The sequence below is a fragment of the Glandiceps talaboti genome, chromosome 2, assembly GCF_964340395.1.
Source record: "Glandiceps talaboti chromosome 2, keGlaTala1.1, whole genome shotgun sequence".
Taxonomy (NCBI): Eukaryota; Metazoa; Hemichordata; class Enteropneusta; family Spengelidae; genus Glandiceps; species Glandiceps talaboti.
The window spans coordinates 31,987,615-31,998,808 of record NC_135550.1 but is presented as its reverse complement, the minus strand read 5'-3'; the positions used below and the strand labels follow the sequence as shown (position 1 = coordinate 31,998,808).

Sequence of the window (11,194 nt, the reverse complement as noted above, 5' to 3'; positions counted from 1 at the left end):
ACAAATAGACAACGCAATGCATGTAATCACAATGCTTGACAGTTTACAAATAGATAGCACAATGCATATAATCACAATGCCAGACAGTTTACAAATAGATAACACAATGCATGTACAATGCCAGACAGTTTACAAATAAATAACACAATGCATATAATCACAATGCCAGACAGTTTACAAATAGATAACACAATGCATGTAATCACAATGCCGGACAGTTTACAAATAGATAACACAATGCATGTAATCACAATGCTTGACAGTTTACAAATAGATAACACAATGCATATAATCACAATGCCAGACAGTTTACAAATAGATAACACAATGCATGTAATCACAATGCCAGACAGTTTACAAATAGATAACACAATGCATATAATCACAATGCCAGACAGTTTACAAATAGATAACACAATGCATATAATCACAATGCCAGACAGTTTACAAATAAATAACACAATGCATGTAATCACAATGCTTGACAGTTTACAAATAGACAACGCAATGCATGTAATCACAATGCTTGACAGTTTACAAATAGATAACACAATGCATGTAATCACAATGCCAGACAGTTTACAAATAGATAACAAAATGCATGTAATCACAATACCAGACAGTTTACAAATAGATAGCACAATGCATATAATCACAATGCCAGACAGTTTACAAATAGATAACACAATGCATGTAATCACAATGCTTGACAGTTTACAAATAGATAGCACAATGCATATAATCACAATGCCAGACAGTTTACAAATACATAACACAATGCATGCACAATGCCAGACAGTTTACAAATAGATAACACAATGCATGCACAATGCTAGAGAGTTTACAAATAGATAACACAATGCATATAATCACAATGCTTGACAGTTTACAAATAGACAACGCAATGCATGTAATCACAATGCTTGACAGTTTACAAATAGATAACACAATGCATGTAATCACAATGCCAGACAGTTTACAAATACATAACACAATGCATATAATCACAATGCCAGACAGTTTACAAATAGATAACACAATGCATGTAATCACAATGCTAGACAGTTTACAAATACATAACACAATGCATATAATCACAATGCCAGACAGTTTACAAATAGATAACACAATGCATGTAATCACAATGCCGGACAGTTTACAAATAGATAACACAATGCATATAATCACAATGCCAGACAGTTTACAAATAGATAACACAATGCATGCACAATGCCAGACAGTTTACAAATAGATAACACAATGCATGTAATCACAATGCTAGACAGTTTACAAATAGACAACGCAATGCATGTAATCACAATGCCAGACAGTTTACAAATAGATAACACAATGCATGTAATCACAATGCCAGACAGTTTACAAATAGATAGCACAATGCATATAATCACAATGCCAGACAGTTTACAAATAGATAACACAATGCATGTACAATGCCAGACAGTTTACAAATAGATAACACAATGCATGTAATCACAATGCCAGACAGTTTACAAATAGATAACACAATGCATGTAATCACAATGCCAGACAGTTTACAAATAGATAACACAATGCATGCACAATGCTAGAGAGTTTACAAATAGATAACACAATGCATGTAATCACAATGCCAGACAGTTTACAAATAGATAACACAATGCATGTAATCACAATGCCGGACAGTTTAGAAATAGATAACACAATGCATATAATCACAATACTTGACAGTTTACAAATAGATAACAAAATGCATGTAATCACAATGCCAGACAGTTTACAAACTGCTGTGATGATCGTCGATAGGCCTAACCTATAGCATTATATTCTCGTCGTTAGAAATACTAATTATTTCTACATGTCATGGGTCACAAACGCATATTAGTTAACTGGAAGGTATCATATTTGTTGTTTTTGTCAATATAAACCTTTCAGTTAAACCTCATGTCACTATAATAAACAATTATACTATACTATATACTATACTATACTAACTGATATTGTAATTGTACACTTCATTTCAAAACAGCAGACTCGATATAATACATGAAGGTTATTTTATCACTAGTGGGAACTATTACCAAATATTTCGTCTAGACTTGATTGAATCCTTTAGTGGACTTAATGCGACACTCACATGCACAAATTCCAAAGTGACTTGTCACTAACCACGTGACACCTTTAACACCTTGCCAAAACATTGAGTCTACTGAAGAAGTCAATCTATAGTCTAAACGAAATATTTGGACAAGGTACCATTTTCTGCTTGTGATAAAATAACCTATATCATGAAAACCAAGCTGATGAATCTCTTTCGATAGAAGTTTTCAAAAATAGCAACGCCGCCACTTCGAGTGTCACGTGATTTGCTAAAAATACGCCCCTTCAAATGATGTCAAAATAACTCCCATTAATAACACCCCCCCCCCACCACAGGCACCAGTCAATATATTATCTTATGTTTACACCTTCACTCTTTGTCCTGAATGAAACAACATTTGATCTTTTAGAGACAACCTCTCATCAATTATACGAACAAATACAAAAAAAAAATACAACAGAAATACAACAAAAGATTTGGCACGTGAAATGTTTCAGTTGACTGGTCGAGTAGAAAGTTCTTACGACTTTACAAAGAGGGGACGAGGGAAGGAAACAAATAGACAATTCATTTGAATACAAGATAGCTTTCAAAATTGGGCATAAAAAGAACAAATACTTGGGATTGATTTTGTATACAAGATACATGCAGCTTACTGGGGTCAATAGACAAAAAGTTTACCTGCAACACATCCACGTTGAATTCAAGTTTTCCACACATATTGTAATGTGATTTTCTGTACCATTATTTCCTCGTGGTGATTCACCATCATTACGGTTGTTAGGACAGATTCCACAATCAGTACTTCTATGACAGTACTGACAGTTGCTTGGCGATTCGCAAAGCTCACAAACACATGTTGCTTGTATGACCTAAAAGGAAGAACGTCTAAAGTTGTTTAACAGGATATTTGTATGCGCAGAGCATGCTTCTGGCATAGGAGTCATAGGAGTCATGTGTGTGTTGTATTGTGTGTTATTTTCTCTCTCTCTCTCTCTTGATATTACTGATTCGTGGAGATTCGTTTTGATAACTCTGATGTTGCGATTCTGGAAACGTAATCCCACTTTGCATTCGTTTGCAGAGAAGTAGAACGTGACCGTGTGGAAGACAATTGACTACCAGGTAAGTAGTATGGCCTACATCTCTATAAACACAAGGTAAACCGTCAGTCTGAGACTTGACTCAAACAAGTAAAATGTGGCAAACACCACACTCGTCAGGCGTTCTGCCAGTCGAACAAAGTGAAGGAAGAACAAACACGGAAATATATTAACTCGTACTTGCATTGTTGACACGGTTTTGATGCTCTTTCTATGCACTCCAAGAACTGAATAACGCGTTTGGAAGGTACGGCCAACGCCTTCTCTCCTACCCATTACTCGTAATCAGTATTAGTTTCCAATCAATAAAAACAAGAAGGCCATTGACGAAGACGACAGTTACGGCGGCGTCGATGCCAATGACGAAAACTATCCCAGCATTAATTCGTAGTTTTAAAGTTAAATAATACTAATACTATATTTTTAACGAGTTAGGAAAGTACTTGGACTACATGAAGGTGATACATATACAATACACCAAAGCCCAAGCGTTATCATGACAAAATGACAAATTCCTTCACACTAACCTTTGTCTGAATTGACAGCAAAACAATAGACATGAAAACGGTTGAAACAACATACATTTTCATCGTCAACTCCAACTGTTCAGAAGACGGTGAGATTTTGAGTCAATATACTACAGCTGATTTGTTGTGAACGGATATGGATGCCTCGAAGCCACCTCTGACCTCAGTAGAAGTCGTTCTTTGTAAACCGTAGTCACGACGTGGCACGACATACAAAGACCGAGAAGGATGTGCACAACGAACACAATAATATGCTATCAGAATTTTTATAAATTCTATTCCGGGTGCGATGACACTAATGCAAGACGGAGTGAATACTACTCGTTGCGAAGAAATGTTTTCTTCGATTTGTTCTTATATCTGCCTTATTTATTTAGCATATTAGGAACTTGTTAAACAAAATGCACAGTGCAATTCATATATCATGTATGTGTATTCATAGCCTTAATCATGTAGAGAGCACTACATGTTTTGGCCTGCCACTCATGTCGTTGGAGACGCCTTGTATAAAACTTCAACGGACTTTCCTCAAGGATAGACTCAATAGTTCTGTGCAAATCTTTACAAACTGTTAGTCATGGCGCATTCAAGGATACATTGTAAGACCCATAAGTTATCATTCATGCATTCATTCATTCATTCATCCATTCGTTCCTTCCTTCCTTCCTTCCTTCGTTCGTTCGTACGTACGTACATACATACATACATACATACATACATACATACATACATACATACATACATACATACATACATACATCCATACATACATACATACAACATATAGAGAATGGTAAAACCAGACAGGTGTGAATAGTTCATTGACCATCATTGTGCTAAGCATGAAATCGCATGATAGGACACAGGGTCGTGTTAGATTCACATGGTGACTCGTAAATGTGTAAATACATCATATGAAAATACTCTGCAATGAAAGTGATGATGTGGGGGGGGGGGTATATTTTGCGCAAATGTTTTTTAAAAAATATAACTTTATTTTTTTCTCTCAGTGCTACGAATAGCCATTTTTGTCTGTTTCCGCTTTATTGAATCCTTAAGCTTATCTTTATTTCGATGTTGCGTCAGATCGCTGCATTTTGTGATTGGTTTATTCTCAGACTTGGTGGTCTGAGGTTGATTCCACGACAAATGCATACTTTCCTGAAGTATTGTCATACGGTCAAATCACCAAACCACTCCAACTGTTGTACAGAATCACTACACCACTCCAATTGTTGTACAGAATCACCAAACCACTCCAACTGTTGTACAGAATCACCAAACCACTCCAACTGTTGTACAGAATCACCAAACCACTCCAACTGTTGTACAGAATCACCACACCACTCCAACTGTTGTACAGAATCACCAAACCACTCCAACTGTTGTACAGAATCACCAAACCACTCCAACTGTTGTACAGAATCACCAAACCACTCCAACTGTTGTACAGAATCACCAAACCACTCCAACTGTTGTACAGAATCACCAAACCACTCCAACTGTTGTACAGAATCACCACACCACTCCAACTGTTGTACATAATCACCACACCACTCCAACTGTTGTACAGAATCACCACACCACTCCAACTGTTGTACAGAATCACCAAACCACTCCAACTGTTGTACAGAATCACCAAACCACTCCAACTATTGTACAGAATCACCACACCACTCCAATTGTTGTACAGAATCACTACACCACTCCAACTGTTGTACAGAATCACCACACCACTCCAACTGTTGTACAGAATCACCACACCACTCCAACTGTTGTACAGAATCACCAAACCACTCCAACTATTGTACAGAATCACCACACCACTCCAACTGTTGTACAGAATCACCAAACCACTCCAACTGTTGTACAGAATCACCAAACCACTCCAACTGTTGTACAGAATCACCACACCACTCCAACTGTTGTACAGAATCACCAAACCACTCCAACTATTGTACATAATCACCAAACCACTCCAACTGTTGTACAGAATCACCAAACCACTCCAACTGTTGTACAGAATCACCAAACCACTCCAACTGTTGTACAGAATCACCAAACCACTCCAACTGTTGTACAGAATCACCAAACCACTCCAACTATTGTACATAATCACCACACCACTCCAACTGTTGTACAGAATCACCACACCACTCCAACTGTTGTACAGAATCACCACACCACTCCAACTGTTGTACAGAATCACCAAACCACTCCAACTGTTGTACAGAATCACCAAACCACTCCAACTATTGTACAGAATCACCACACCACTCCAATTGTTGTACAGAATCACTACACCACTCCAACTGTTGTACAGAATCACCACACCACTCCAACTGTTGTACAGAATCACCACACCACTCCAACTGTTGTACAGAATCACCAAACCACTCCAACTATTGTACAGAATCACCACACCACTCCAACTGTTGTACAGAATCACCAAACCACTCCAACTGTTGTACAGAATCACCAAACCACTCCAACTGTTGTACAGAATCACCACACCACTCCAACTGTTGTACAGAATCACCAAACCACTCCAACTATTGTACATAATCACCAAACCACTCCAACTGTTGTACAGAATCACTACACCACTCCAATTGTTGTACAGAATCACCACACCACTCCAACTGTTGTACATAATCACCAAACCACTCCAACTGTTGTACAGAATCACCAAACCACTCCAACTGTTGTACAGAATCACCAAACCACTCCAACTGTTGTACAGAATCACCAAACCACTCCAACTGTTGTACAGAATCACCAAACCACTCCAACTGTTGTACAGAATCACCAAACCACTCCAACTGTTGTACATAATCACCAAACCACTCCAACTGTTGTACAGAATCACCAAACCACTCCAACTGTTGTACAGAATCACCAAACCACTCCAACTGTTGTACAGAATCACCAAACCACTCCAACTATTGTACATAATCACCACACCACTCCAACTGTTGTACAGAATCACCAAACCACTCCAACTGTTGTACAGAATCACCAAACCACTCCAACTGTTGTACAGAATCACCAAACCACTCCAATTGTTGTACAGAATCACTACACCACTCCAATTGTTGTACAGAATCACCACACCACTCCAACTGTTGTACAGAATCACCAAACCACTCCAACTGTTGTACAGAATCACCACACCACTCCAACTGTTGTACAGAATCACTACATCACTCCAACTGTTGTACAGAATCACCAAACCACTCCAACTGTTGTACAGAATCACCACACCACTCCAACTGTTGTACAGAATCACCAAACCACTCCAACTGTTGTACAGAATCACCAAACCACTCCAACCGTTGTACAGAATCACCACACCACTCCAACTGTTGTACAGAATCACTACACCACTCCAACTGTTGTACAGACTTTTAATCTTCAGCACAGTTTGAATCATATCGATCAGAACACCGTCACCGTATCGAAAGTCGTGATCAAAAGTGGTTCCTGTAGATAAAATATAAATCATAATGATAGTTCTGTATGGATGGATGAATGAGATAGTTCGTCCACCATTAGACGATTGTTTAGGATAGTTTCGTTTATGCAATATCATTCTTTTCATTTCTAATTAATCAGTTGAACTTCCCACTCTTATATTTGACTGTATAGTTGAGACAGCTGTCCTTTAAAAAGTGTAACGTAAGAGTATGATTATAAAGCTCAAAATGAGTTTATCCCACCATGGTAAGTAAAGTATATTTCATAATGGTCGCTAAAATTCAATTTCACCGTTTTAGATATATACTAAAGAAGACACTCGCGGTACAAAATCATTTCCTTCAACTTCTAAGACCGCCCATTCTAAAATTGATTACATCAAATTCGGATTGCATACTTTCTTTTCGTGTGTTTAGTTTTGATGTTTATGTACGCATTGTAAAAATGTTGGGTTAATATTATGACGTGTACGTAATGAAGAATTGCAAAGTACAAAGTACATTCATGGCCTAACCTGACTCGTCAAATCACTGGCGGTGGTATACCCTGCCCTGTTGTAAATCCGGATATATCGGTCAGTTTGGGAGATTCTGACGTGTTCGCAACATTTCTTAGCTTTACAATTTGAATCGATGCAGTTTTTTTATTTGAAAGTAGCGCTGTTCAGACATTGAATTCAAAGGTGAAGGAAACGGTTTTATTGTGTAAATTATCAGCGTCACTGTCAGCTACCGGGACTCAGCTGTATTCATTATGCAGGAGTGACTTGGTATTGATTTTAAATCGTTATGCCTAGGACGTTCTTACGCTTCCTGTTCGCTGCCCTGACAGCCTCGTTCATTCCTACGACGGCTCAGGTAAGTTGTGCGTACACGACTTTATTCCTACACGCAGCTCATAAGTGTAAGACTGGTGGATATTTGGACATCAACTTAATGACACTGCCATACGTATGTTAACTGTATCATGATCTGATGGTCAGTAATTTTGAGCTCCGTCACGCGTCATCCGAACTTTAACAGGTATTCTGCTCAAAGTACTGTAGATAATTATGTTCGTGCACTACTCTATAGCAAGTAACTGTTGATTTAAATCTTTAAAACTCTAAGAACTAGGACGTACATGTCTGACGTGTTTAAATTACAACCTCACCACGGATAAATGATATAGTGACTGTCACCTAGTGATTTAAGTTTTGGGTGACGCTCGTTGCTGACATGTGTGACTTCATACCTAAATTCTTTTAGAGTGAGGTGTTTTCAAATACCAAAATCTCGTATAAACTATATGTATCACTAAGCGCACTTATTTCGAGCCATTGTATGATAGTTTTCCTTCTTTTAATTTAAACTGCATGTTCTTAGCTGGATTGGGTCCTCGCACTGTTGCCACAACACTTATCACTAAATACACCCATTCAACGCTTTAGGTGTGATGTATCGATGTTACCGCGTTACAATACGTACGGTATAAATGTACACACGTGATAGGTGTCATTAATGATATTCTTACGTGATACAACTTTACACGTCAATTTTAGAATTCAACTTTACACTTTTGTTGCTAATATAAATTTGTTATGTAGTATATCTTGGAATGAAGTATTGATTGGATGACGATTCCGTTCGTTAAACTATGACACAATGCTCTACATATGGCCCTTTGACATGACGAGTGATAACCCCGTGTCAGTTTGTAGATAAAGATATAATTGATAGCTGTGAAACGTGCATATACTTGTCAGTGAGATGTCAGCAATGTTGATAGTATAAATAATAGTATAATTGAAATAATAATAATATTGAAACTGTCATATAACCATTCTTCAACACTTACATTATTGTTACTTTAAACTATTCCATAATAACTAAATCTATGATTGATTGCCATTTGCTCTCGAGATGTGATGGTATGTCATGTACTGTTACAATGCCTTTCAAATATCACATGTTCAGCACGTGACATGGCGACAATCCAAATGGTCCGACTTCACCATCAAATATACAAATACGAACCAGTGATCACTTGGTATGGCTTTACCAGTATGTGGGTTGATAACTATAGTTGGTATGACTTTATCAGTATGTGGGTTGATAACTAATTGATAACCCAACATATCACACATATACAAGTGAGTACAACATTACTACAAAAATATCATATGGTCCAAATTTGAATTGACAACACCTGTATGTGATTTAGCAAGTGGTCATTTGTAATATGAAAGAACTACATAACATATATGGTCAACAGGTGGTCTCTGATTTGGTTATAACACACACCAAGCATCGCATGGTTAACAGGAGTGATTATACTCGCAAGATACATGTATTGCATATATCGTCATCATGTATACACCATGTATGTCTCCCTCTGTCAGTCAGCTAGATTCCCTTTGTACTTTGTACTTCGCAAGTTTGACAGCAGTTAATCAAGCCCATGTAACCGATGAGGGCGCACTGTACAAGTGATGGGATATGAGTATGAGGAGATTTCTTAGTAATTTCGAAAACAAACCCAAAATCAATTTAGTGAAGTCAGTGCGGATTGTCAGGGAAATGGAAAACACACAAGAAGACAAACATATTTCTTTTACATTTTATCACAGTTAACACAAGATAGAATGGAACTTGGTCTAGGGCTAAATTTTAATTATTCAAAACATTTGGAGGAGAAGAATTAGCCAATTTCCATAGTTACCAAATACTCTAACTACATCTCATTTACATCTTCAAGATAATTAATAGAAAGAGAGAGAATCAACAGTGTAATGTTAACCGTGCTGAAAATAATCAATTATGAGTTTTATTTTCGTACATGTTGTAGGTTAACACGGAAGACGGTGGTACCGAGCTAAACTGCATATGTAAGGTTTTGACAGAGGATTTGCTATATTTTTGTTTGAGACCTTGTTTGCAAGTTGACACATGGTACACGTCAGAGCAGTGCAGCTGGGAAGACTTGGTATTGCTGCGTCATATTGAAGAGACGCCTGTATCTGTACATGATGATCATACTGTCACTCCCAAAGACATCGACGTGAACAAAAAGAATCTAATTCGAGAGAAATCAGCTCGGAACGAGATTTGTCACGAGATTAAAAACATACCGTTAGATTCAATCGGACCCTTTCTGTCTTCAAAATGTTGTCGGTACGTTACGTTTATTTGTTCATGTTTTCCTTATTTAAAAAAAAAAAATAATGTTACAGCATTTGTTTTATTCAAAAAATATAATGTTCTAATAACGAGAATTTGAGCAATTGCACGTACGAAATATTTTGAAAAGAAAATATCAGTGTTTTTTTTTTTAAATATAAAGAGACTCCTAAGGGAAAGTTAATACATACATTAATATACACATACAAACACAGACACACATAAACACACCGTGTCTTGCTGCTAGACCTTCGGGTTGTTAGGACATGGTTGAGTTTACACATATTTTAAAACCACAATTAGTGAACTCCCAAAAATCAAACTGGATTCTTTCGCCGAAATAATAACCCATCTGATATCATTTGATAAGGAATTTTCTTACCAATGTTCAGGCACCATAATACCTTCATAAATGTGTTGAGGTAGCAGGAAACTTGATTAATACCATTTATTCATTTTGCTGACTTTATAGTAGATTTCAAACTTGTATTACAGATTACCGTCTGAGAACACTTGGGAGAAATATGCATCATCTACAGAGGAAGAAAATGGAGGCAGATTATCGACTGGTGCTATCATTGGGATCGTAGTTGTCATTGTTGTTATTTTGGCATTACTTGTACTTATTATATGTTTCCTGTATAAGAAGTGGCAAACACACAGAGTAAGCACATAACCATGATATCTTTCTTGTCCAAACATTCAAATATACTCTACAATGATGTAGGTTTTCATGTTTTATAAAGTGTGTGTGTGGGGGGGGGGGGTCAAATGTTAGAAACGGAGGGAAGGGAAGTGTTATGCATGAACCTAAAACATTATAGCAGTTTT

The 11,194-nt window shown here is 37.2% G+C and overlaps 1 long non-coding RNA gene across 1 annotated transcript; it reads left to right on the top strand.

Annotated features, from left to right (window-relative positions):
* The first annotated feature begins 2,922 nt into the window (after positions 1 to 2,922).
* LOC144453855 (uncharacterized) lies at positions 2,923 to 10,992 on the top strand. The gene is made up of 3 exons (XR_013482437.1): positions 2,923 to 3,223; positions 10,032 to 10,357; positions 10,859 to 10,992. It is a non-coding gene; the product is annotated as an uncharacterized LOC144453855 (long non-coding RNA).
* Positions 10,993 to 11,194: the final 202 nt, after the last annotated feature.